The 27253-nt window shown below is 39.2% G+C and overlaps 1 protein-coding gene across 1 annotated transcript in view; it reads left to right on the top strand.

Annotated features, from left to right (window-relative positions):
* The window catches only part of PARD3B (par-3 family cell polarity regulator beta), a 1522095-nt gene that overhangs the window by 1418327 nt on the left and 76515 nt on the right, over positions 1 to 27253 (top strand). The window lies entirely within an intron of this gene.

The following is a 27253-nucleotide window of genomic DNA, read 5'->3' as shown; positions in this document are numbered from 1 at the left end:
TCAATGACATGAGACAAAGTATATGTGAACTGCTGTATGAAAAGTGAATTTACTCTGTAAATCTTCACCCAAATCCTAATAAAATAAATAAATAAATAAATAATGTTAAATGATTCTTGTGCACATATATCCACACCCCTTTCTTGGTAAATTCTGTTTGGAAACACAAATGGTCACTAAGCCTCCATTTGGCTTTCAAGATGATGAAGAAGTCAAATGAAATATTTGTCCCTATAAATAAAACAGCACAAGTGTAGAACCATCATCAGACTCAGCCAGTGTAACTGTAATGAAAGTTACCTTGAACAAATCAGTTCTCAGGATGGCATTCATTTCTTATTGATAAATATACTTGAAACAATGAAGTACAGCTTCAAGAAAGATAATGAAGCAGATAATTAAACAATCTGTTTTGAAACATAAACACACACTCATACACACTGCAGGGAAACAAGGAGTATTGGTTAGTAAAAATCCTGTCAGTTCAATCTAACATCTTTCTGTAGAAGAGTGTCTGGACTCAGACAAGGGGGAAAAAAATTAGAAAAGTCATTTTTAACTGCAGTAAGGCTTTTGATTCTGTGGTACATGACCAATGTTAATGAGAGAGAACAGAGCTTAGCTCTTAGTTACTTTATGTAGATGGATGATGGTTTAGGGATGGTAGTAAAACAAGTCATTAATGTTTCAGTTTCAGTTGACTACAGAATATCAAGTAGTCTTCTCTGTAGTGATAACTGACCAGGGCACTTAAAGACAGGGCTTCTTCAGACTCTTCTGACACATAAAACCTCTTGGAGGTGAGCCGTTAGACCTCCACTACTTCTGTTTCAGCATATGAAGGCAGGCTAAGGACATACCCTTCATCACAGTCTGCTACGATCTCCATCTCAACCTCCTTCTTTCTACTCTTGTTGTTGTTGTTATGTGCTGTGGAGTCAGACCCGACTCATAGCAACCCCTCCTTGGGTTTCTGAGGCAGTATCACCACAGAAGTAGATTGCCCCATCTTCCTTCCAAGGAGTGGCTGGTGGGTTTGAACCACCAGCCTTCTGGTTAGCAGTCAAGTGCCTTAGGCACTATGCTATCAGAGCTCCTCTTTCTACTCTTAGCATCCCATAATGCTGTTAGCATAGAATGTACATACTTAACAAATGCTATGGAATTTTGTATTACTGTCTCTAGATAGCTCTCAGGAAAAAGAAAGGGATCAACCTTTCCATACCCACCTTAGGAGTAATGCAGTCCTGATAGAACGTCCCCAAATAGGAAGTCTAATTCTCTCTACTATAAAGCCTAGGCCTTATCTCATTACCTTTTTCAAGGAGCTGATGCAACCAGCTATGTGTTGGTGGCTTCTGAGATGTTCCTTGTAGTCTATGCACAGATTCTTACTCAGATACTAAGTAAGGGGTTATGTTCATGTTTCATACATCTTCACAGTCTGAATAACCTCCTTCATGCAGCTTCTCTGGCTGCCCCAGCAATATCACCCTGTCCCTCACTGCTCTTCTCTTCCACTTCCTCTCTGTACTAGGAAGTGAAAGTTAATCACATCCTACTTGGTGCCATTACACAGTTTGAGAGCTTGTGTACAGTGGAACTCTGTGCTATTATGCCAGCCTCTTGCTGAACATTTTGCTACCTCTCAACCAGTGATTCCAAAGTTGAATGTTTGATGTCCCAAATGGACAAACTGAGCCAGAAACATCTAGCAGTCCACAGGCAAAAACAAGGGGCATACTGTTATAAATTGACTTGTGTCCCCAAAATTATATGCTTTAAATCCTAATTCCTACACCTATGGTTGTAATCCCATTTGGGAATGAGTTTTCTTTGTTATGTTAAATGGCTATATTAGTGTTGGGTGTTTGTTAAACCAGTCAATTTTGAAATATAAAAGGATCAGATTAGGACAGGGAAGGAAACAGATATGAGGAAGATAGGTGCCGTGCTTCATGAAGATCATCATGGAGCTAATGAACAAGATACAAGGACCTTGCCCCAGAGCCAACAGAGAGAGAAAGCCTTCCCCTAGAGTCAATGTCCTCATCTCAGACTTCTAGCCTCCTATTGTGTTGTTGTTAGGTGCTCTTGAGTTGGCTCCAACTCACAGCGACCCTATGTACAATGGAACTAAACACTGCCTGGTTGTATGCCATCCTCACAATCCTCGCTATACTTGAGCCCATCATTGCAGCCACTGTGTCAATTCATCTTGTTGAGGATCTTTGCCTTTTTCACTGACCCCTCTACTTTACCAAGCATGATACCCTTCTTCAGGGAATGGTCCCTCCTGACAACATGATCAAAGCAGGTAAGACAGTCTGGCCATTTTCACTTCCAAGGAGCATTCCAGCTGCGCTTCTTGCTCGTTCTTCTGGCAGTCCATGGTATTTTCAGTATTCTTCACAGCTCCATAATTCAAAGGCATCAAGGGACCAGGTTTGCTGGTCTGATAGAGCCTGGTGGAACCCCTGAGACTGTGGCCCGTAGCTGCCCTTCAGGTCTGGAATTAAACCCAGTCCTGTGGCTTCCAAACAAACAAAAGACAGGCATATAAGCTGAACATTTGTATTAGGTAGGTACAATGGAGAGATCAATCATGGGAGAATAGAGGGGCCATGTATGCACAGGGAGACAGCTGAGGGGGCAGGAGTGCATGGGAGGGAAGAGATGGCTATGGGGAGGAAGAGGGAGGAGAGCTGTTGCATTGTGGGAGATTACGGTCAATGTTGTGAGACAGTGTATGTGAGCTGCTGTATGGAAGATAGATTTGCTCTATAAACTTTCCCCAAAATCACAATAAAAATTTAAAACAAAAAAGGCATAAATTATTCTTTTGTCTTCCTTATTCATTGTCCAGCTTTCACATGCATGTGAGGTTACTGAAAATATCATGGCTTGGGTTAGGTGCACCTTGGTAAATTGTAATAATAGTAGTAGTAACTGGTCTTCCTTGTAAACGTATGAATATTATCTTATCACTGAAAGCATTGTACTTCAGGATAGATCTTGAAACATTCTTTTTGACCATGAATGTGACACCATTCCTCTTCAATTTGTCATTCCTAACTTAGTAGAACATATGATTGTCTGATTCAAAATGGCCAAAACCAGTCCATTTCAGCTCATTAATGCCTAGGAAATCAATCTTTATGTGTTCCATTTCATTTTTGTCAACTTCCAGTTTTCCTAGATTCATACTTCGTACATTCCACATTCCAAATATTAATGGATGTTTGCAGCTGTTTCTTCCCATTTTGAGTCATGCCCCGTCAGCAAATGCTGGTCCCCAAAGCTTTACTCAGGAGCTCTGGTAGCATAGTGCCTAAGGCACTTGACTGCTAACCAGAAGGCTGGTGGTTCAAACCCACCAGCCACTCCTCAGAAGGAAAGTTGGGCAATCCTACTTCTGTAGTGATACTGCCTCGGAAACCCAAGGAGGGGTCGCTATGATTCAGGGCTGACTCGACAACATACAACAACAACAACAAAGCTTTACTCTATCCATGGCATTAAGGTCAACTCTATTTTCAGAAGGCTGCTCTTCCCTGGTTGTGTTTTGAGTGCCTTCCTACCTGAGGAGGTCATCTTCCAGCACTATATCAGACAGTGTTTCAGGGCTATTCATAAAGTTTTCCAATAATATATCAGACAGTGTTTCACTGCTATTCGTAAGTTTTCACTGGCCAATTTTTTCAGAAGTGGATAGCCCCATCCTTCTTCCCAGGCTGTCTTAGTCTGGAAGCTCCACTGAAACCTGTTCACAATGGATGACCCTAATGGTATTTGAAATACCAGTGGCATAGTCTCCAGACTCACAGCAACACACAAGCCACCACAATATGACAAACCGCAGATGAGTGGTCATCTAGCCCCCTAAACTGTGAGAAAAAGAAGTGTTCTGTTTGTTAAAGCCACCCACTTGCAGTATTCCTATTATAGCAGCACTAGAAAATTAAGACACATACCTACTAACACTTGTCCTATGTTCTCATCTCCATCCTTTTCTCTCCACATCAGAGATAACAAACTTAAATACTTAACAAATTAGCAAAATTAGGATTAACAAATGTCAGCTGGTGGGGCACTGCTAATATTTTCTTTGGCAACAAAATTAATTTATTAGTGTCTTCGGCAGTGTTCCAAATAGCTACCTGACATGCTAGCAATTACATCTATAGGGTGAACACCGTAGTCAAGTGTTTTTATAGATTAAGTCAATATATGTTCATAGCTTTTGAAATAATAGATATGCTATATGGTGGCATGACCCCACTTGAGTATTAAGAAAAATTAAGTTCCATCATATTTTAATGCAAATCTTACCTTTGTAGGTGAATGACCTGAAAAGAATGTGTTTCCATAGTAACCTAAGGGAACACTAACCTGTTTATCATAACTTCTCCATGAACAGAGTGGGTGTGGATTGGGGATAAGCTTTGATGTCTGCTGAAAATAATAGCTGACAGCATTGTGTGAGTGAATGGCTAGAAAATTTCACTTTATTTGTAGTTAATTTGGAAAATAAACTTTCATAATGAATTGCTGCAATACACACTTGAGACAACTGGATGATCTGTCAGGATATTTTTTTAAATGTAACCTGTCGTATGTGACAACCCAGTTATCAGTTTAAGAGAAACCAAAAGGAATGAATTCTTACAACAAGTCTTGCCCACAGATTTTCTCTTTTCTTTTCTTTTTTTTTTTTTTTCAGTATTTGGTGTTTTTCCTTAGGAATCACTGGAGCTTTTCAAAGCTGTTAGATTTATTGTTTGTTTTTTTCCCTCCTCTTCTTTTTTTTTTTTTTTTACCTTTTACCAGAAAATGTTATGTAAAAGCTGCCATTCAGGAATGAGAGTCTATATTGTGAGGATGTTGCTAAAAAGGAACATATTGATTATACTTCACTTTCTCTACTGAAATGGCTGTTCGAGGTGGTGGCTTTTTGGAGGTACCATTAGCTAGAAATGAGTTTGACGTCCACAAACCACTATATGGTTATTTTTCCCTTTCCTTACAGATGTAACATCTAGTTAAAGAAAAGATTGTCTAGAAGGGTTTTTTTTTTCCTTTTCTTTCTTTTTTTTTAAGGGTCATTAGAGTAGGGAACAGATGTGTATGAGTTTGAGGATTATTTCTTTGAAGCACCATTTTAGAGGCAGCTGACTGACAGGTCCATGCCCATGGGCTCTGGTACGGACTCAGGTAGAGCAGAGACACTGGCTACAATTACCCATCTGGTATCCATCTGGTAGCATGAATGAAAGATAATACCAGATCACAGAGAAATTATACCAACTGCCAGCTTGGTATAAGCAGGCAAAGGTGCCACCCAGCAGCACTGTGAAGAATAAGAAATGTTGTCGATAGGGTATGCACATTTCCACCACAAGGTGCAAAAGGATGGCACGTGAGAGCATATGGAGAAGAAACACAGCATAAAACTAACCTTACGGCTGCAACTTATTAAATATGCAACCAAGTTCTCTCTGCCACATAAGTTGCTAGTGGAGTTTGGAGAACACTTTTTATTCTAATTGCTTCGGAGCTGTCTTTTAGTAGCCACATCCACCTACAATATCGTTAACAAAACCTAAAGAGTTTTAGATAAGGAGTTGCTACAAACATCATAAGGACACTTTGCAGTTGTCAGTTCAGTTTTAGCTGAAATAAAGATTATGAAGTTGCTATGAGGAGTTCTGGTGGCGCTGTGGTTAAAGCATTGGACTGCTAACCAAATTTGGCAGTTTGAACCCACAAGCTGCTCCGCAGAAGAAAGATGAGGCAGTCTGCTTTCATAAAGGTTATAGCCTTGGAAACCCTATGGGTCACTATGAATCAGAATCGACTTGACGGCAGTAGGTTTTTATAAAATGGTTTGGACATTTATCAATTCATATCCTTCTTGTTTTTATTTTCTTCTTCCCTGTTTTGTCTCCTTCCTTTGAGAATGCAGGATGCTCTGGTTAGTATATGACTAAGTGTGCAAAATTTAATAATATTTTTAAAAGTTAAAACTAAATTTTTAAAAAATTAAAATTTAAAAATTTAAAATTAAAATTACCATTGATTTTATTCTGACTCATGGTAACCCCATGTGTTGCAAAGCAGGTACTGCATTTCATAGATTCAATGGCTGGGATCTTTTGGAAAAAGGCCACTAGGCATTTCTTCTGAAGTACCCGTGGCTGGATTGGAACCGCCAACGTTTTGATGAGTATCGGGGCACCTAACCATTTGCACCACCCAAGGACACCTTAATAATAATGTTGGTGTTGTTATGTGCCGTCAAGTTGGGCCCAACTCATAGTGACCTTGCCTTGGGTTTCCGAGGCGGTATCAGTACAGAAGTAGATTACCAACCTTCCTTCCAAGAAGTGGCTGGTGGGTTTGAACCACCAGCCTTCTGGTTAGCAGTCGAGTGTCTTAGGCACTACACTACCAGAGCTCCCTTAATAATATTAGCACCAGAGATTTTCCATCTTCAGCCGGCACCCTCCCTCCTGAGAGTGCCCAGCGGAAGCAATGATTAATGATGGTGCAGGTGTGCTCGCCTGTGAGGCCTTCCGTCTGAGGGAGCCTTTCCCTGTTTAACACCTCTCTTTCCGCTCCAGTATTGTTCCCTGCATTGTTTCTTCTCTACATTAATGCCAGGCATTGACTGAATGAAATGAGGTATTACAATGGGAATTTAGTGACATTAGGATTGCCTAAGCAACAACAAAAGAGCTCTTGTGACACAGTAGTTTGACTGCTAAGCAAAAGGTGGGTGATTGGAACTCACCAGTGTCTCCATGGGAGAAAGATGTGCCAACCTGCTTCTGTGAAGATTTATAGCCGTGGAAAACCTATGAGGAAGTTCTGCTATGTCCTGTAGGGTGACTATGAGTTGTAATTGACTCAACAGCAGTGGGTATGGTTTTGATGGAAGCAACAACAGTAGTAATACCACTCACATGTGGTCTTTTCTATATAGTAAAAGACTTATCATCATAATAACAATTCATATATATATAAAACTTGAAAACCAAACTCACTGCCATTGATTCCAGCTCATAGCAGACCCCCATTGTAATTCTGAGGCAGTAAATCTTTGAGGAAGTAGATTGCCTTATCATCTTTCTGAAGAGCAGCTGGTAGGTTTGAACTACCAACCTTCTGGTTAGCAGTCACATCCCTTAGGTACTGTGCCATCTCTAAGCAATTCAGTGAAGAAAAAAACCATTTTTACAGAAAAGAAAACTGAGGTTCAGAAAGGTTATATGATGGCTGAAGGTTACATCATTACTTATGAATCCAAATCTTTTGACCCTAAGTTTCGAATTCTTCAACCACGTTTAGGTCATTTTATTTATATTTTTATATATATATTTACATATATATTTTTTTTTCCCTGAACTTCTCTTCCTTCCTTACAAAAGGAAATATCTAACTGCTGAAGAATCATTGGAAGTTTACAAAGCATGCAACAACTAGAGTCAGAGACAAGGAATCAAAGTGGGACAAAAAGTCTCTGTCCTGTGTGTGGTTAGAGGAATGGAAGCTAAGCTGAATTCCTTTCTTTCATATCTCCTACAAAATATTTCACATGCTTCTTCTCAGAGATGATGTTGTTATAAGTGCCATCAAGTTGATTCTGACTCATAACAACCCCATGTGACAGAGTAGAACTGCCCCATATTGTTTTCTAACCACCAAAAACCCAAACTCACTGCCATCGAGTCGCATCTGACTCATAGCAACCCCTCCTTGGGTTTCCGAGGCAGTATCTCTATGGAAGTAGATTGCCCTGTCTTCCTTCCGAGGAGTGGCTGGTGATCCCACCAGCCTTCTGGTTAGCAGTCAGGTGCCTTAGGCACTGTGCTACCAGAGCTCCTGTTTTCTAGGCTGAAATATTTATAGGAGCAAAGTCAGGTCTGTCTCCCGAGGAGCTGTTGGGTGGGTTAGAAATGCCAACCTTTAGGTCAGTGCCAAGCCCTTAACTGGGTTCCTTCCACTCAAAGATAAAGTAATGAAAATACCTTTCTGGATTGGCTACCCAGACACACATGCAGAATGATTCAAGAAGATAAAGTGGGAGGAAAAGAAAAGTTACAATTTAGAGGAATGAATCACCTGGATAAAAATTGTTGTAAAATAATTAAATAGTGCAGGGTCATAAGAAAATTGCCAAGGTGAAGGTGAGTAAAATATAAGTTTTCTAAGGGTTGTGATCCATAGGTTAGATTTCAGTATCTGTATATGGACAGTGATCTGTGCAAAAGGACTTATGGAAAAGCCAAGGAGAACTTTAAATATCTGATTCCATATGGAAGAGCTAAAGTGCATACACAGTGCTAAAAGATATAATATTATAAATTCATTTGCTTTTCCTCTTCTAACTTGTGGGACTCAAGTTCTTTAACCATAATTTATACTAATTAGTCTTTCCACTTAAATCAAGAGGGAAACTGCAAATGTGGCCATTGCTGGTCTGCTCCTCATTAAAGACAATTAAGAGTTAGAAGAACAAAAACACATCATAGGATTAATGATAAGAAAAACCACCCAGAGAGAGAAACACAAAGCAGGAAATGATCCTATTGAGCTGGACAAAGGAAACGGATAGCCTTCAAGATCAGACACTCTTCGAGCTAAGGGTCTAAGGGGTCTAAAGTAGAATCATGTGCTCATGTAAGCTCTCTTCCTGTTGCACTTCTCCTATGTACTTTTTTGTATCCCTTGTCACATTGCATTTATTAGGATATGTTCTCACTCCTTAAATCCAATTCATTAGTTTCCTTCCATGGGTAAGAGATATGGCATTACTGATGAGAGAAAAATAAGTACTAAGATAATCAGCCTTGGTAAATTCTAGTCTTGTGCACTGTTGCCATTGAAGCTTTATCCCAGCATCCAGACAGGACAGAGACAGGGAGAGGAACTGTATTTGGACGTCCCTAACACCACTCTTGGAACCCTGCTGTGTGTATCACTTTAGCCTTCCCCAAAGGGAGAGGGAGGAGATTAGGGAACATTTAATTGCCTTATAAACTGATTGACAAATTGGTGATCTGATGCATATGGATGATCTTTTTAGTGAAATGGCTCAGAACCCTCTAGCAGAGATCATCAGGAGCCATGATGTGCACACCCTCCGCAGGGTTATTACAGAGAAGCGGAAGGATGGGTTGATTATTATCTTTCCTTTTTTTTTTCTTTTTTTTTCCTCCCTTGAATGTTTTCTTCACCTCCAGGGAAATGCATTCTAGCAGCGTGAGCACCACTATTAATCAACACTTGTAGCAATAATCAGTGAGTGGAAAATGGTGACCAGAATCTGCAAATGCACTGGCATAACTGTCTTCTGAATTTTCCTTTGTGATCATGCCTTGGCATTCTAACATGGATAATTTATACAAAATGAATGTTGGCATCTTCGGAGGTGCAAAGATTTATAGAAGCAGTGCTTATTTCTTCATCCATTAAAAAGGAAAGAGAAATACTTTCTGTTCATGATGAATAATATTTTAGAGCCTTTAAAAATATACTTGTGATCTTCGTGTTTCTTTGTGTTATGTTTAGCAAGTGGGTCCCTTCATTTCTGAACATGGGTGTTGTGAAAGGCAAAACTGTTATAAGTCCTTGCTTCAGATTTCCACAGAACTTTCACCAGGAGGGGGTGTGGGAAATAATCAGGAATTCAAAACGATCACAGGGCTTAAGATCATTTTGGGAGCTGTCTAGTGCTATTGGGAATACGAGGAAAGAAACTGGCTAAGAGTTGTTCAAGTGGAAAAATGCTGTTACTAGTCACTTTCGCAGAAGGTGGTTGTCTAACTACCACACCTTTGGTCTAGGGGTGAAATTGTATACGTTTGAAAACATGGTCACCACCTTCACACCACAAAGCTACCTTTTAATTCACACCATCCTGTGATCAAGAGGACAAATTCTGAGTTGTGGGCATACTGAGAATTTCCCTGAAACTTCCCTACATTGGCAGAAGCTTCAAGATGGTCACTATGACATCTTAAGGAGTAACAGACTAGGACTCATAGGAGCATATGACACCAGCCCCTTCTCTGAGGATTGCTCCTGTCATTAAAATCAATGCAACTTAATTAAAGCAAATTATAGATAGATACATCTATAAATAAGATATTAAAGTCTGCTGCTGAATATGATAATTGCTGCATATTTAGCAATCAGTGCGTGTGTTCTGCTTTTGCCGGGAGGAATCCCATTCAGTGGAATCAATGGAGCTTTATTAAAAACCATCCAAATTAGAGGGAGAAATGATGAGTGTTATAATAACATAAAATCACTGTTTCAACTTTCATTGCAAAGAAAGAAAAGCAAAATATGTCCATCCCTCTTTTTTCACTCAAGGAAAATATTAGACATATTCTCTTTAAGATGTGGGTATTTTGAATTTATAAATTTTAATTTTTGCATTTTATTCCCCCAAAGGAAGGCGGATGGAAAATAATGGTCATAAATAAAACAATTCAGCAGTGGGACTGAGTGTGGGCAACACCCACCCCTGTGCCTGGATATGCCGTGTTTCATACCTTGATGACAGAAGGCAAATAAATGAAGTCCATAATCTAAACTGAACTTTAAGATGGCTTATTTTACTCTTGTAACCAGTAGATTTTTTTTTTCTTTTTGTGAACGTTTTCATGAGTTAATCCACAATTCATCCCCTCTCCACTTCTCTCACTACCTTCCTCCTGTCACCTTCAGTCAGAAATGAAAATCAGACTTTTTTTTTTCCAGGGTAATTTTTAAACACACATATTTTTCAAATCTTTCATCACTCAATTTAAAAATTAATAATGGGAAACAGAAGGGTTAATTAAATCCCTCCCATGTGACCAGAACCGCTCTCAAATTTAAGAAAATAAATAATGAGATTACAAAAAAAGACAAAAATTTCAATGTAAAATATTCTGAGAGAAAAAAAAGACTCACTGGGCAGCCAGCCCCTTCTACCAGTCTATAAAAGACACTTCAGTACCTTTCTAGCATTGGATCACACAGTGTGTGTGTGATTTAAAAATATTTTTTTTAAAAAAAAAGGAGTGGAAAGAAAGAAAAAGGAAAGTAACAGGAAAAGAAGTAGAAGTTTAGAAAAGTAATTTATAAAAATTTCATTGAATGGACTATGGAATTATTGACTGTGTTCCAACCCTGGCCTGGGTGTAAAGGTAGAAAACAAAGACCCTGAGGAAAGACAATCAAAAACAAAGAGTAAATTCTGGGTCATGATCATTTCCAGGAAGAAACGTAGAGCCAGACTGAGGGGCTAGGTGAAGGAGCTCTGGTGGTGTAGTGGATAAGGCATTTGGCTGCTAACCAGGTCAGTGGTACCAACCCACCAGCTGCTCTGTGGAAGGAAGATGGGGCAATCTACTTCTGTAAAGACTTACAGCCTTGAAAACCCAATGGGGATGGCTATGACCTGTAATTGACTTGATGACACTGAGAGAGGCTAGGCACTGGACAAGAGTCTCTGGTTTTTGAAAGGTGGTCAGCAACAAGCTGTCTGAAAAAGGGACATGAAGCAGGAACATGAACAAAGTGAGCGGTGAAACACACATGCTTACCTGGGAAATGAGTGTTCCAGGGCTGATGGGATATCCATGCAAAGGCCCTGAAATAGCAACAAGCTTGGCAGGTTGGAGGAATAATGAAGAGAGTGGTGTGGCTGGAGCAGTGTGACCAACAGAGGCAGTGGAGGGAAAGAGACCAGAGAGGGGACTGGGTCAAAACTGTGTGAGTCTTTTGCCACAAAATTATTAACTCCACTCTATTTAATCATCTTATCAACTGTTGTTACCCGTAATACTCATGCTTAGAAAATAGCAAAAAGGGTTGGCAGTGGGTATTGTTATTGTTTGTTGTTATCAAGTTGGCTCTGACTCATGGCAGTGTTATGCACAACAGAATGAAACATTGCCTGCTCCTGTGCTCTCCTTAGGATCATTAGTATGTTTACGTACATGGTTGTAGCTGTGAGGTCAGTTCATCTCATTGAGAGTGTCTCTCATTTTTGTTGCCTCTTTGCATTACTGATCATGATGTCCTTTCTAGTGATGGGTATAATTTACTATGGTCTTTCTAAGACTCAACTTCAGAGAGCAAATTTCAGAGCAATAACCAATGATTTCCCTCCAAACTGCCCATCCCAGAGGCTTATTACACTCACAGATTTGCTAATAAACTCGTTTGCATGAGTTTTCCACTCTACTGAGGAGTTTTCCAGTTAGAATGGAGTTCCTCCATGAGTAGGTCTTAGCCCTTTGCCTACCATGTAGACACATTGCCCCCACAATGGGATCTGCTCTGCTTCCTTCTGATCTTATTGGATAGTACCGTGGACTGCATCCACCTCTGAATTCTGCCGGTAACAGAAAGAGGAAGCAGTCACAACCACTAATGACGTTGATCCAAGCCCTTTAACATATGTACCATCCCAGGCAGCTGTCCTTCAGAGTTGGCCCCAGTCAACAGATAGAGAACGTGACCATGGTCCTCAGACCTATAACTTGATTATGTTTTTCATACCTAAAGAAGATGCCACAGAACATGTGGGGAAAAAAAGGAAAAAAAAAAAAAAAAAACCCTCTCCTTTGTGGTTTGCCCTAAAGCAGTTTTGAACTCTGTTATTGGATCCCCAAGACTTTACAGTCAGTGTTCATTGTAAGTGAGTAGAGATCCCTATATATCCTGTTGCCTCCCTCTTAGGGATATTATGAATAATGGCTAATGTTGGTGAAACAATAAAACAATGCAAGCAGTAATCAAAAATAAATAGGTTCTGTTCAACATTCATACTATGTTATTAGGTGCTTTTGACTCATAGTGACCCTACATACAACAGAACGAAACACTGCCTGGTCCTCACAGTTGTTGCCATGCGTAAGCCCACAGTCGCAGCCACTGTATCAGTCCCTCTCATTGAGGGTCTTCTGCTTCTTCAGTGACCCTCCAATTTACCAAGCATGATATCCTTCTCCAGGGACTGGAACCTTTTCAGAACAAAGCCAAAATACAAGAGATGAAATCTGGCCATTCTCACTTCTAAGGAGCACTCCTGCTGTCCTTCCTCCGAGACACATTTGTTTGTTGTTCTCTCACTCCGTAGTACATTGAGTATTCTTCACCAACACTGCAACTCAAATGTATCAATTCTACTTCAGTCTTCCTTATTCATTGTCCAGCTCTCACATGCATATGAGGCTATTGAAAATATCATGGCTTGTGTCAGGTGTACCTTACTCTTCAAAGTGACATCTTTTCTCTTAAACACTTTAAAAAGGTCTTTTGCAGCAGATTTGCCCGATGCAACATGTGGTTTGATTTCTTGACTGCTGCTTCCATAGGAGTTGATTGTGGATCCAAGTAAAATTAAATCCTTGACAAGTTCAGTCTTTTCTCCATTTATCATGATGTTGCTTATTTGGTCCAGTTGTGAGGATTTTTGTTTTCTTTATGTTGAGGTATATTCCATACTGAAGACTGTAATTTTTTATCTTCGTCAATAAGTGCTTCAAGTCTTCTCTTTCAGCAAGCAAGGTGGTGTCTTCTGCATATCACAGGTTGTTAATGACTTTCCCCCCCCATCCTGATGCTGTGTTGTTCTTTATCTGGTCCGGCTTCTCAGCTTATTTACTCAGCATACTGATAGAATAAATATGGTGAAAGGATACAACCCAGACACACACCTTTTCTGATTTTGAACTCTTGTTCTATTCAAACAACTGCCTCTTGGCCCAGGTACAGTTTCCCATGAACACAATTAGGTGTTCTGGAATTCCCATTCTTCTCAATGTTCACCATAACTTGTTATGATCCCACAGTCAAATGCTTTGCACAGAAAATAAAACATAGGTAAATGTCTTTCTGGTATTCTCGGCTGTCACTCAATATCCATCTGGCATCAGTAATGATGTCCCTTGTTCCACGTCCTCTTCTGAATCCAGCTGGAATTTCTGGCAGTTCTCTGTCCATGTAGTGCTGCAACCATTTTTGAATTATCTTCGGCAAAATTTTACTTGTGTGTAATATTAATGATTTTGTTCAATAATTTCCACATTCTGTTGGATCACCTTCCTTTGGAATGGGCACAGATATGAATCTATTCAAGACACTTGGCCAGATAGCTGTCTTCCAAATTCTTTGGCTTAAACGAGTTAGTGCCTTTCAGCACTGCATCTGTTTATTAAAACATCTAAATGGTATTCTGTCAGTTCCTGGAGCCTTGCTTTTCACCACTTCCTGCAGTGCAGCTTGGATTTCTTCCTTCAATACCATAAGTTCTTGATCATATGCTACCTCCTGAAATGAGTGAATATTGACCATTTCTTACTATATTGGCAAAGCACTGGGGCATAATTAATGGACCTTTTAGTAAATAGATATATTTTTAAAATTTTTCCTTCTCTTTTTATTCCCTCTCTCCCTTCCTCCTTTTCCTAACTCTCTTTCCCAGTACTCTTTTTGGAACTGTGTGACTGATTGAAGAAAATTCTGTTAGCTCTGTCTCTTTCCCAGGGCTAGTCAGACAAACATGGAAATAAATTCTACAGCACAGAGAACAAATTCTGTCCAGTATTTTCCTTAATTGTAACAGGTAAGATTTATTGGGCATATATGCATACAGTATATTTATGACATGTAGTATGTCTTTACATGCATCCTATCACTTAATCCTCACAACCACCATCTGAGGTAGGTACAGTTTTAAAACCGATTTTACAGGTGAGAAAACTGAGGCTCAGAAGTAAACTTGCTTAGGGCCAGAATTCAAACCCAGACAATCCATTCTGAAATAAGTGCTCCTAACCACCATGCCATCCCTTGTGCACACTGGAGACCATGACTTGCCTGCGTTCAGTTAAGAACTCTTCGTATGGATCAGTACCCAGTTAGAATGAAAGAATGTGGTGCACTATGAGGATTGTCTTATCTACGCTCTCTGCTGTGCTGCTTTCTTTGAACAAAATAGTCTTAAAGGAGTTACAACACCTGCCCTTCCCCTGCATTGCTTGTCCAGATCAAGTCAGATGATGTATGAGAAATAACTTTGATCATTGCAAAGTCCTATATGAATAGCTGTGATGGTGCTGTGGTTAAGGCATTGGGCTGCTAACCAAAAGGTCAGTGATTCAAACCCTAGCTGCTCTGTGGGAGAAGGATGAGGCAGTCTGCTTTTATAAAGATTTACAGCCTTGGAAACCCTATGGAAGTCACTATGAGTTGAAATCGACTTGATGTCAGTGGGTGGTATATGAATATAAGGGACTTTGATGGTATAGTGGTTAAAGCATTTGGCTGCTAACCAAAAGGTTGGTGGTTCAAACCTGCCAGCTGCTCTGTGGGAGAAAGATGAGGCAGTCTGCTTCCTTAAAGATTTACAGCCTTGGAAAGCCTATGGGGCAGGTCTCCTCTATCCTATAGGGTCACTAGGAGTCTGAATCAACACAATGGCAGTAGATTTGGTTTGGTTTATATAAATATAGTATCTGATGACACATCATTCATTGTATGTGCATGTAGGAACTAGACAGCTCATTTTACAAGCAAGATAGGTTTTTTGAAAATTCGTACTGGTCCCTCAGGAATCAGCCTCTAGAGCAGGAATGTGCACAGCCCCAGAAAAGCCCTCGGTCATGTGCTTATTAGAATCCAAGCCCCAAACCCAGCCTTGGTTACACTGTCCTCTTCTGAGTGTCCACCACATGTTTCACAAAGCAGCATCCCAGTTCTCACAATTGATGACGAGTTGCTTTTTGTTTTCAAAATGGTTATTAATGCCCGTACACCAGTATCATCTCTGCACTATTTTCTCGGTCACTTAGGTACCTGGTCCTCAAGCTTTAATCAGAGCACTGAACATTGTCTCCAAATGCACACCCCCCACCCTCCCCCAGGGCATTGCACAGAGGAGGTGCTTCCTGTTCTAGTAGCATCGTCAGATCTCAGCTGGGTGGACTTCACAGAGCAGGCTGAGCAAGGTTCGCTGTGACTTAGGTGAAGTTTGTTCAAAGCCATCGTAGGCAAAGAAGAATGAGGCTTTGATGTAGCCTTTCACTATTCTCAGAGCAGCTCAGAAACAGAAGGAAAAGACCCTCAGCAGTAGCCCCCTTGTACCCAAACTTTCCTCCTTTTAGTATCACTATTCAGCTTATGGGGGATGCCAGGAGAGGACTCCTAACCACTGACTCTGGGTCCTCCTCCCAGCACAGGACTGTGTCTGTGCCATCATTGATCCCTTGGCTCAAATAAGAAACTTGAGCTGATTTTATTGTTGTTGCTGCTGTCTATTTGCATAACTGTATATCCTGTGCAGAGTTCTTGTTTTCGCAACAGCATAATAAAAAAAAAAAAAAAAAAGTGTGAATTGGCAGGTTTTGGGGTATGATTTGCAACTGGTTTTCCTCTTGCTCTTACTGGAAGCTTCAGCTCAAAGCATCATACAATCATCGTATTTGACAGGACCTGTGCTTACATTTGCGTCTGCTCATCTTTTAGTTTTGCTTTTAAAAAAAGACTTTTTTCACATTTGCTTTTTGTATGTAAATTGCCCAGTGCTCATTTTATATATTTTTCCTCTTGATATGAATTCATATGGTTCAGTTCAATTGAAATTAAAATGCCAAGGTCTAATTGACATAATAACAGTGCCCATGAGGAGCCCTTTGGACAGTGCTTATGGATTGAAAACAATGACAAAGCAAATGCAACCGTGGGTTACTGTAATATCTCTAAACATCCCCTTTTCACCCATTGTCATTATTTTGATTAAAAGGTGTATAGAATGCACAGTGGTTTTCCAGGATGCAAAAATTATTGCAGAAACTTCCTCTATTAATGGAAATTATTACAGGATGGAAATGGTACTCAAACAGCAAGGATGACATTAATTATGCGAAAAGCAATTGTATCTGGCAGTTGGCAAATGTGCATTACTCTTCAGCAATCTTCCGTGGGTTTGTTGTGTCCAGCCAGCATCAGAAATCTAAAAGCTTTTCATTTTGGCAAAGTTTTCATAGCACTTGGACTTCCCGCATCTAGATAAAAGATAATTTGGAAGGAAATTATGTTGGTGAAATTGAAGAATTCCGTAATGAGTTCTGTGTAGATGAATCAATGCCCAATTAAATGATTATATCAAATCCAACTTTAAATGTTGACTTAAAATAATCACATTTTAAAATCTTTGAAAGTAAGATGCTATATATACATCTAATCAGAGAGTAAAGTCTGTAATACCAAGGCTGGTGGAGAAGTGAAGTGTTTCTGATTGATCCAAGAGTTTGATTAATGGAAATTTAGGACAGGAATTAGCTGTGTGCTAAGAATTAGAATACATTGCAATAACCTAGCTTGTTTTCATATTTCCCATACTCTTTTGTAATTTTTCTGTTTTTCAGGGTTGTTTTTTTCTCTGTCCACATCAATACTCCTTTTTTCCAGACTCTCTTTTCTGTTTGTTGTTGTTTCACTGCCAACCCATAAGTTTTAGTTAACAAGATGATATGATAGGCCCTGAGAATGCAGTGGTGCATACAAAGAGATGCTGCCCTAACCCTCATGAAGCTTCCAGTCTGGAATTGGAATCAACTCGATGGTAGTGAGTTGGGATTTTGGAGTTTTATATATATATGTGTGTGTGTGTGTGTGTGTGTGTGTATACATATAAATACACATAAATAAGTATATGTATATACATATATATGTGTGTATATATATCTATATATATATATAAATAAGTATATGTATATATACTTAAACAAATCCACGTTATCAAGGTGGTTATTTTTCATAAAGCATAACTCCTTATTAAAAATTACTTTTACTATGCCAAAATCATATATATTGTGTGTGTCTATATATATAGACACGCACACATACATATATATACATATACTTATTTATGTGTATGTATGTATGTGTGTGTATATATATGTATACACACGCATACACACACACACATATATATATAACTCCAAAAGCCAAACTCACTGTCACCGAGTTGATTCCAATTCATAGCAACCTCCATTGGGTTTCTGAGGTGGTAAATCTTTATGGAAGTAGTTTGCCCCAGCTGTCTTCCATGTAGGGTTTGAACCTCCAGCCTTCTGGTTAGCAGCCAAATGCCTTAAGCACCATGCCACCAGAGCTCCGTGTGTGTGTGTGTGTGTGTGTTTGTGTGTGTATGCCCAACCTTCGTTCTGAGGAGTGGCTAGTGGGTTTGAACTGCCAGCTTTCTGGTTGGCAGCCAAGTGTCTTAGGCACCACACCACCAGAGTGCCATATAGCACATATATATATGTACATGTGTTATGTATATATGTGTATTAATGACATATATGAATGTCTCCAATTATATGAAATATTGCTAGGAAACTGGAGCTCAGTAATATGGCTATGATGACCATAAATGTTTCCAGACAGTTTCACAAATCCCGTTCCCTATGATCCAAATAGCCCATAGGATCATTTGAACTTTTAGGGCTAATGTCTTAGTTCTAGATTTGGGGCATATGCCAACAGTATCTATAATGCTGACTCGCAATATATGAGGAAGATTGCAAGTGGGCGAAATGCTGCTTGTAGGTCAGAAAGTTCTTCATTCAAACCCTGGCTTTGCCACTGAGTAGCTGTGTGAACATAGTCGAGTTGTTTAACCTTCTCTGAACGTTAGTTTCCTCATGTGTGAAATGAGGCAGAGATGGAAATGGAAGCATTGATTGCAACTCTTGATTCTGATTGAAGAGTATCTCACAGAGTCAGTGCTTTCTAGTAACTGCAAATAGAGCGACTGGAACTTGCCTACTGACTGAAATAGAAAAAGGAAGCATTCTGAAATGCATAAAATTTTACATATATTTACATATTTAGTCTTTATGAATGAAAATATATTTTACATATATCAGGAAGTTTAGACAATATCGGAGCCATACTAGTGCAGTGGTTAAAGTGCTTGGCTGCTAACCAAAAGGTTGATGGTTTGAACCCACCAGCCACTCCACAGGAGAAAGATGGAGAAGGCTGTGTTTGTAAAGATTACAGCCTTGGATTCTATGGGACAGTTCTATTCTGTCCTACAGGATTGCTATGAGTCAGAATCAACTCAAGGGCAGTGGGTTTGGGGGTTAGGCAGTGTAGGGCTTATCAGTTGAAAAGGATCCTTGGTGGTGCAAATGCTTAAGCACTCAGCTGCTAATGCAGTTGGTGGTTCAAACCCACCCAGCCACCCCATGGGTGAGAGACCAGGTGATCTACTTCCATAATGATTACAACCAAGAAAAACCTAGGAGGTGGTTCTACTCTGTCATGTGGGGTTGTTATGAATCAGGGTCAACTTGACAGCACCCAGCAACAACAGCAGCCACTGTTGTGTATAGTATATGTTGTGTATATATGTGTATAGTATATGTTGTGTATATATGTTGTGAATAGTAGTATATGTTGTGTATATATGTTGTGTATATATGTTGTGTATATATGTGTATAGTATATGTTGTGTATATATGTTGTGAATAGTATTAACTCATAAGAAACAACGTAAATGAACTCTTATGAGAGGGTTATGTTAAATTAAGATTAGGATGTATTTTGAGGGTCAACTTTGTTTCTTTGAGGATGAATAAGGGGCGTTGTCAGATAATTTAATAAAATAAAGCAGGAGCGGAATGAATGACTCATATTTTACGTCCAAGGAACAATTATAAACCAAATTCAGTACATTTTAGATACTGGTATCTAATGCTTAATAGAACTAATTTTGACTCGACCAGATTCCTCTGTACTCTTCTCCTAGAGTATACAGAACTGGTATTGGTTTCTTAAGGAATGCTTTTCCTAATGCTATTTTTCTTTTTCATGTTTTCATCATCCCTTCATCTTCCCTCAAGGATGAGTTTATAATTTAGCCAGTGTTGCAATATCTCTATTTGTAGGTAGACAGATGAAGGAAAGGAAATGAGGAATGGTGTCTGGCTCTTTAATTAAAGACAGAGTCAGAGTTTGCTCTTGAAGCTTATTGGCTAGGCGGGCACTTGCACACAAAGCACATCTGATAGATGAAGCCAAATTTGTAAAATTGTATCCACAATCATAGTTTCTATGGTAACTGTATCTTAGGCCCAGATACAAACAGAGCTGGGCAGGAGATGTCTGATTTTATTTTCATCGAAGACAGTCAGAAGAGAGAGAGCTCAGGTTATTAAGATATAAAGGCCCAGTGTGGTACTTAGATGGTGCTAGCATAAAATTTACCTCTTAAATCCCAATTAATACTTCATCATTTCATGATGTTGCAGATTACTTTGCTGTCCTTGGCATTCAGCTTTAAGATAACTTGTTATGTACCAACACACAACTGTAGGTATATGAATATTAATAGCATTCATATTACTATTAATTAATAATTAGTATTGATGTGAATAGGTGGTTAACATAAATGGGGAAACTATATACTGTGGAAACTGTATCAAAGATAACTTTGATACTTGCATGAGTTGGAAGGAACCTCAAAGTTCTTATATTTTAACTCAGTGTTTTTCAAGGGAGGGACATGAAAACACATAGTGGTAAAAAAGCAAGAGTTATTCTAAAAATATTTTTATTTTCTGTGTTGTCTAAACTAGCAGATGTTCTAGGCTACTCTATCAGATGACTACCCAGTTATTTGACTAAATTACTGGAATCAAATTAGAGAAAATAAATACTTCAGAAATAATCATTTGTACAAGTGTGTGTAATTTTGCCTCTCTAGACAGACAGCATGTTGATAAATAGTATCTTAGGCATAATACACTTTTCTCACATTACCAAAGAGAACTAATTTAACAATCTATTTTGATTAGTTTCTTTCTGTTTAAATGGAGCACTGCTTTTAGTTTCCCTTCATACATGTAGCATCTTAGCAGAATATCTTAATGTTAGAATATACTCAAAGCCAAGTTTATAACTTTTCAGAACTTTTCATCATACTGCTTCCTTATAAAAATCTTCCAGCTACATCTATAGATCAGTTAGAGCAATGTATTGAAAAAAGAAACAATAACAAAAAGCTTTTGAAAATGTGGAAAACTGCTCAGATATCTGTCATGACACCAACTTGAAATGAAATGCATATTTCCTAAAATGGCATCTCAATTTTTATACTTTGCATCTTAACCTTCTAATGCATCTGGCAGCATGTGTTTCATTTTTTTGTAATGAATCTGAGTAGGACATGTTTGTCAAGGAGCACGTTTGTGCAGGTGAATAAGCCATGTTGCAACGTTACACAGCCTTTCCATCACAGCAGCTTTTAAATTTTCTCAGGAAAATTGACTTCTGAGACATAAATTACAACACTGGCAAAAATGTATCCAAACCTATAGAAGCTGGAAAACATGTTAATTTTGAATTGTTTCCAATTTTTATCATCAGACAGTTGCAGAAAATCTTATGCGATTTATCTTTTATTTCAAATGAATTGTTTAAAATGTTCGGAAGGGCATTAAATCTTCCCCTCTGCCATTTATCTGCAAATGGGGGAGATAGGGATGGTTAAATGGCCTCTTTAGTATATTGCTTTATGAAACTGCTGATTCTAGCAATTCCAGGATAGAAATACATACTAATTTAAGGAACCCTGATTGTAAGCAGCAAGCTCTTGCTTTTGTGGAGAAAAGACTAATAGCTTTATTTTAACAAGGCTCTTAACACCCCAGCCATCAGCAGGCATTGAGTGAATGAAATTGGGAGAACTCCCATGGACTAAAAGCATCTTAATTCAACATTCCTCCCAAACTCCAAGCCCTCCTGATAGGCTGTCATAACCTAGCCCAAGAGGGGGCCAAGTAGGAGACGCACCTAAGTGTGAGCTTTTCAGGTTGTTTTGAATAAGCTCTCTCAAGGTTCCTTTCTTGAGCTGTATCAGTGACAGTAAGATAAATAGGCAGTAAATCAAGGCGTAAGTTGTAACATTTACAGTGCTATGGTAAAGGCTAGGTTTCTGTTATGGCTTAAGTCAAGATGGTTTCTGTCAGACATGTATTTAGGTCATTACATTTAAAAAAACTGCATGATATCAAGTGAGATAAAGAACTCCTTTTAAAAAAATTAATTGGATCAAAGCCGCTGACCTTATTTTTTTGTGATGAGGGAAATCACCTAATAAGGATGTCTTCAAGCAGCAACAGTCCTGGGTCTTGTTGAGCACAAAGCAAAATGAGAAATGAGCCTGTAAATGCCTGAGCCTGTTTTCCTTCCCCTCACCCCCTCCTCAAGTGGCTTGACTTCCTAAATACCCAACTACAGCTCCTGATAATTACCTTCTCTTTGGCAACCCTCTTTCTGCAATTTCCTACCCTCCATTTATAGCTATTTGCAAGACTCTTTGTACCCAGCTCAGTAATCTCTGTTGCCGCTGTTTCTGGTTGACTTATTAAAACTTGATCAAATTATTTTAAAAAAGAAAAAAAACACTACCATCAAGGCGATTCCAACACATAGTGACCTCCATTGGGTTTCCAAGGCTGTAAACCTTTACAGAAGTAGACTGCCTCATCTTCCTCCCAAGGAGCAGCTGGTGGGTTTAATGATAAATACTAAGAGGTGGAGGACTTCCATGTACTATTTAAACAGTTACATGTTTATAAATGTTAACAGAGGTCACCTTTGGGTGGTTTTCCACAATAAACAGTGAGGGGGAAAAGCAGTTAAATCTATTTTTCAAATAATGGAACATAATTTATTCTCATCATTTCCATGAACTAACAGTGGGTCCCTGAGGGAGAGGACTTTTTCTTGTCTCTCTGTCTTAGAGTACTTAGCATGTTACTCTACTTAGGAGACACTAACAAATGCTTATTTACTTGAAAGTATCAATCCCATTTTGTGAGCAGGATGACATAAGACAGTACAATCAGTGGCTATTTATTTGTTAGAACACTAAGCTTGCAGTCTACTGGAGAATAAAAGGATCTCATAAAGATTTTCAACACCACACCGTCTGCCTTTCTCTCCCCATCAATCCTCTGAAATTGTTGTCAATACACCAGTCACCATTTCATTGCAGCTACAACATACTTTAAAAAAAAAAAAAATATTATAGTAAAAATATTCATGACAACACACTCACCACTTCAACATTTTTAACTTGTACAATTCGGTGGCATTGTTTATATGCGACACATTGTACTACTGTTATCACTGTCCTTTTCCTAGCTTATTCTACCACCATTAACAAAAACTCCATGACCCCTAAGCAATAACTGTCCTTTTTCCCCTACCTCCCACCCTTGGTAACCACTAATAAACTTCGGTCTGTTTTTATTTACCTGTTTCAGGTAAGTGAGATCATACTGTGTATCTTTTTTTGACTGACTTAGCTCTGGTGGAATAGTGCCTGAGGCATTTGACTGCTAACCAGAAGGTTTGAACCACCAGCCATTCCTCAGAAGGAAGACTGGGCAATCTACTTCTGTAGAGATACCACTTCAGAAACCAAGGAGGGGTCGCTATGAGTTGGAATCAACTCGACAGCAGTGCATTTGGTTTGGTTTTGGTTTGGTTTGGTTTATTTCACTCAGCATAATGTTTTCAAGGTTCATCCAAGTTGGAGCATGTATCAGGACTTCATTTCTCATTATGGCTCAGTAATATAGCACAGCGGTGAAACATTTGGCTGCTAACCCAAAGGTCAGTGGTTGGAACTCACCAGCTGCTCCATGGGAGAAAGATGCAGCAGTCTGCTTCTGTAAAGATTGCCAGTCTTATTTCTTGCTTCACAGGCATTTAGATTATTCCCCAAGGTTTCAGGTACCATCTATGTGCTGAATATTTCCCAATAATATATCACTAATCCAAACTTCTCTTCTAAATTGCAAATTTTGTACTCAACTATCTACAAGATATCTCCATCCAGATGTCCCAGCTGAAGCTCAGTATATCTAAGTATCGCTTTCCTAAATCTATTCTTTCTTTATTCCTATCTAAACGAATATTACCAAGCCCACATAGTTGCCAAGCACAGAAACTTGGGCATTATTCTAGGAACATCCCTCCCATTAGCCCTCAGTCAATCCTATTGATCCTACCTTCTTAACATCCTCTGTCTTGTCTTATCTCCATTTTTTTGAGTGTTCCCTGGGTTTAGACCTTTATTATCTCAGGTCCAGACTGTCACTGGAACTCTACATTATGGCAAAGATAATCTCTCTCATCTGCAAATACACCCTGTAACTTATCAGAGTACTTTTCAGTGGCTTCTTCATCACCTAAGGGTAAAATTGAGTTCCTTGGCATGGCATATGAGCTCCTTCAAGACTTGGTCCATGTCTGTATCTCAAGAGCTTAGACTCTGGGATCAGATAGACATGATTCTTGCCTCATCTCTACTACTTATTGACTGTACAATCTTGAACAACTACTTAGTTTTCTCATCTGCAAAATGGGGCAAGTATAGTCCCTACCTCAGAAGTCATTGGGATGACTGAATGGGCTAATGCAAGTCAGTTGTTTAGCCTTGTGCTTGACACACAACAAGCACTGAATCAATGCCAAACTGCAGTAATGACAATACCAGTCATAGCCATAGTAGAAGCATCAGTTGTATTGTTGCTACTGTTACATACCCTTCCACATACCCTTTGTTTCTGATATACCAAAATCTTGACATTCCCTGAACACATTGTGCTTTTTCTAGACCTCCATGCTATTACATTTTTGTTTTCTTTACTTAGAATTCCTTTTCCTGCTACTCCAACACCTCTCTTTCCTTGAAAACTCCTCCTTACTCAAGTTTTGGATGAGGCTTCACCACCCATCTAAAGCTGTCTTCAACTTTCCCAGGAGGGTTTGGATGTTCAAGGCCTCTGTCCTCACACTTCCCCTGCAGCAGTGATCTCATTGCACCATAATTGCTTGCAGGCCTGTCTCCTTGAAAACAAGGCTGCATTTCTTCATTGCTTTGTATCCAGTGCCCAGCCCAGTATTACAATACAGTAGGTGCTTCATACTCAATAATAGAATGACTACAATAATGGTGTTCCAGGGTGAATGCAGAAGCACATAAATATATGCCCTTGGTGAGCAGCAGAATCACTTTTGGTGCACAAGCATGCTGCCCATCTTCTGAAGGCCAGTCTAAATTCTGCCACATGGGAGAAGTTTTTCTTAATGCCTATTTTCTTAAGGCCCAACCTATTCTACAGGCAAACCTCGTTTTATTGTGCTTCGCTTTATTGCGCTTCACAGATATTGCAATTTTTACAAATTGAAGGTTGTGGCAACCCTGAGCCAAGTACATCTATCAGCACATTTTTTTCCAGTAGCATCTGCATGCTTGGGTCTCTGGTAAGTCTCACAATATTTTGGTAATTCTCATGATAGTTCATACTTTCTCATAATGCTGTTGTAAACTTAATAGGCTAGAGTGTAAACAAAACTTACTGCACTGGGGACCCAAAAAGTTCCTGTGACTCACTTTACTGCTGTATTCCCTTTATTGCAGTGGTCTAGAACTAACCTGCCACATCTCCGAGGTATGCCTGTACTGCTAGTACCATCCTGTGTGGCACTTACCGTAGATTGCCTTACATCGTTCTCTAATTATTTCATTTTAATGCTTGTTTTTCCAACAAGACTGAAAGCTTCTTAAGGATAAAGATCATCCTATATTTTGTGGACTTTAATGTGCTGTTTGCTCTCCAGAACAGCGGCCAGCATAGGGATACAGCTTCTTCGAAACACTAGATTATTGACTTCTACCATCATGAGGCCAGGTCACTTCTGGATGAACTTAGAACTTTGTGATGCCAAGAAAAAGATTAGTTGTAAATGTCTGTACAGTAGCAGATTGTTTTCCAATAATTACAATTAATAATCTTCAACACAGTTTTGATACTCATTTTGTTTTTTTCTCCATAAGAAACAAGTTAAAAACATTACAAAGAAAAAAAAAAAAAACCAGAAGTGTCTGAAGACAATATTTCTGTCCTTCTCCTCTTCTTTTGTTCATTCCCTGTGAGACACCATCCTTGCCTCTCAAGTGGTCTTGGTTAGAGAGGCCATTGTTTTAAATTAGGGCTTCTGACCTAATGCAGAGAATTCTAGACTCTCTGTTGTTGCTTCAAAATTTTTATGTATAGTCTTCATCCTTACATTGATCACTCATGGAAGTATTGCCTTCTCAAATAACTCCAGCTACTCCTATTCCATATATTGCTGCAATAGCTGCAATATAAAGAGATGTATCAGGATATGCTGTGAAAGACCTTCTGCAATAATTAGATACCAAGAATAGTCTTTCTTACTCTAAATGTATGTGCATACTTGCTTTACAAACAACTCCCTTCACCCCAAACCTCCACCCATACACATACCACCTAAACTAAGATGGTAGTGGACATTTTTTAGAAATTTGGGATTTGGGAAAGAACAAAAACAAGTTCCAGGTTAAGGACTACCTAGAAAAATCTCCCTTCCTGACCCTGATCCTGTCATTGCCTGTGTTTACTAGCGAAGTGCCTCTCACGCCTATGGTTTTCTGTTTACCCCTTCCATGGCCACGGTGTGAGAGCTTCCTCACCACAAGAGCAAGTACATGAGGGGTCCACTTACCACAGGTATTAGCCTGAACAGGTGAGGAATTGATCAGTCAACAAGCATTTTAAAAACCCATGTGTTCCTCCTGTTTTCAGTTGGTGTGATAGATGCAGGAAGATCAGATATAAGGACTTTATGTTCAAGGAACCAATACACTTTACTGAGAACCAGCTGGAGACAGTCATTGCCCTTCAGGATCTCAGAGGCTGAAAGAAGAGACCCCAAGAGATGTGAACACAGGAAGTACCATGAAAGGGACAAAAACAATAAAGATGAATACTGGATAGAAAACAGATGATCACTTCTATGTAGTCGCTTATAAGGGAGGGAGCTAAGTTAGATTCAGGGTTGTCAAGTAGGACTTCATGTAATCCATGGAGTAGATAGTTGCTTGTAACCAGCCCCTGTTAATGAAGAACGGTTTCATGGAGAAAGTGCTTCTAAAAGTACAGTCCTTGTCACAACCAAGATGAATCTTAGGGGACATAATGACTAAATGAAATGTAGAATCCTATATGGCATCCTGGAACGAAAAAGACAATAGGTAAAAGCTAAGGAAATCTCAATAAGCTATGTTGTTGTTGTTGTTGTTATGTGCCATTGAGTCGGCCCCGACTCATAGCGACCCCTCCTTGGGTTTCCGAGG

This window comes from Orycteropus afer, unplaced genomic scaffold (assembly GCF_000298275.1).
Source record: "Orycteropus afer afer isolate SDZICR_OR568_19922 unplaced genomic scaffold, OryAfe1.0 scaffold00002, whole genome shotgun sequence".
NCBI classification, from domain to species: Eukaryota; Metazoa; Chordata; class Mammalia; order Tubulidentata; family Orycteropodidae; genus Orycteropus; species Orycteropus afer.
The sequence above is the reverse complement of the archived record's forward strand: the minus strand, read 5'-3'. Positions and strand labels throughout refer to the sequence as shown.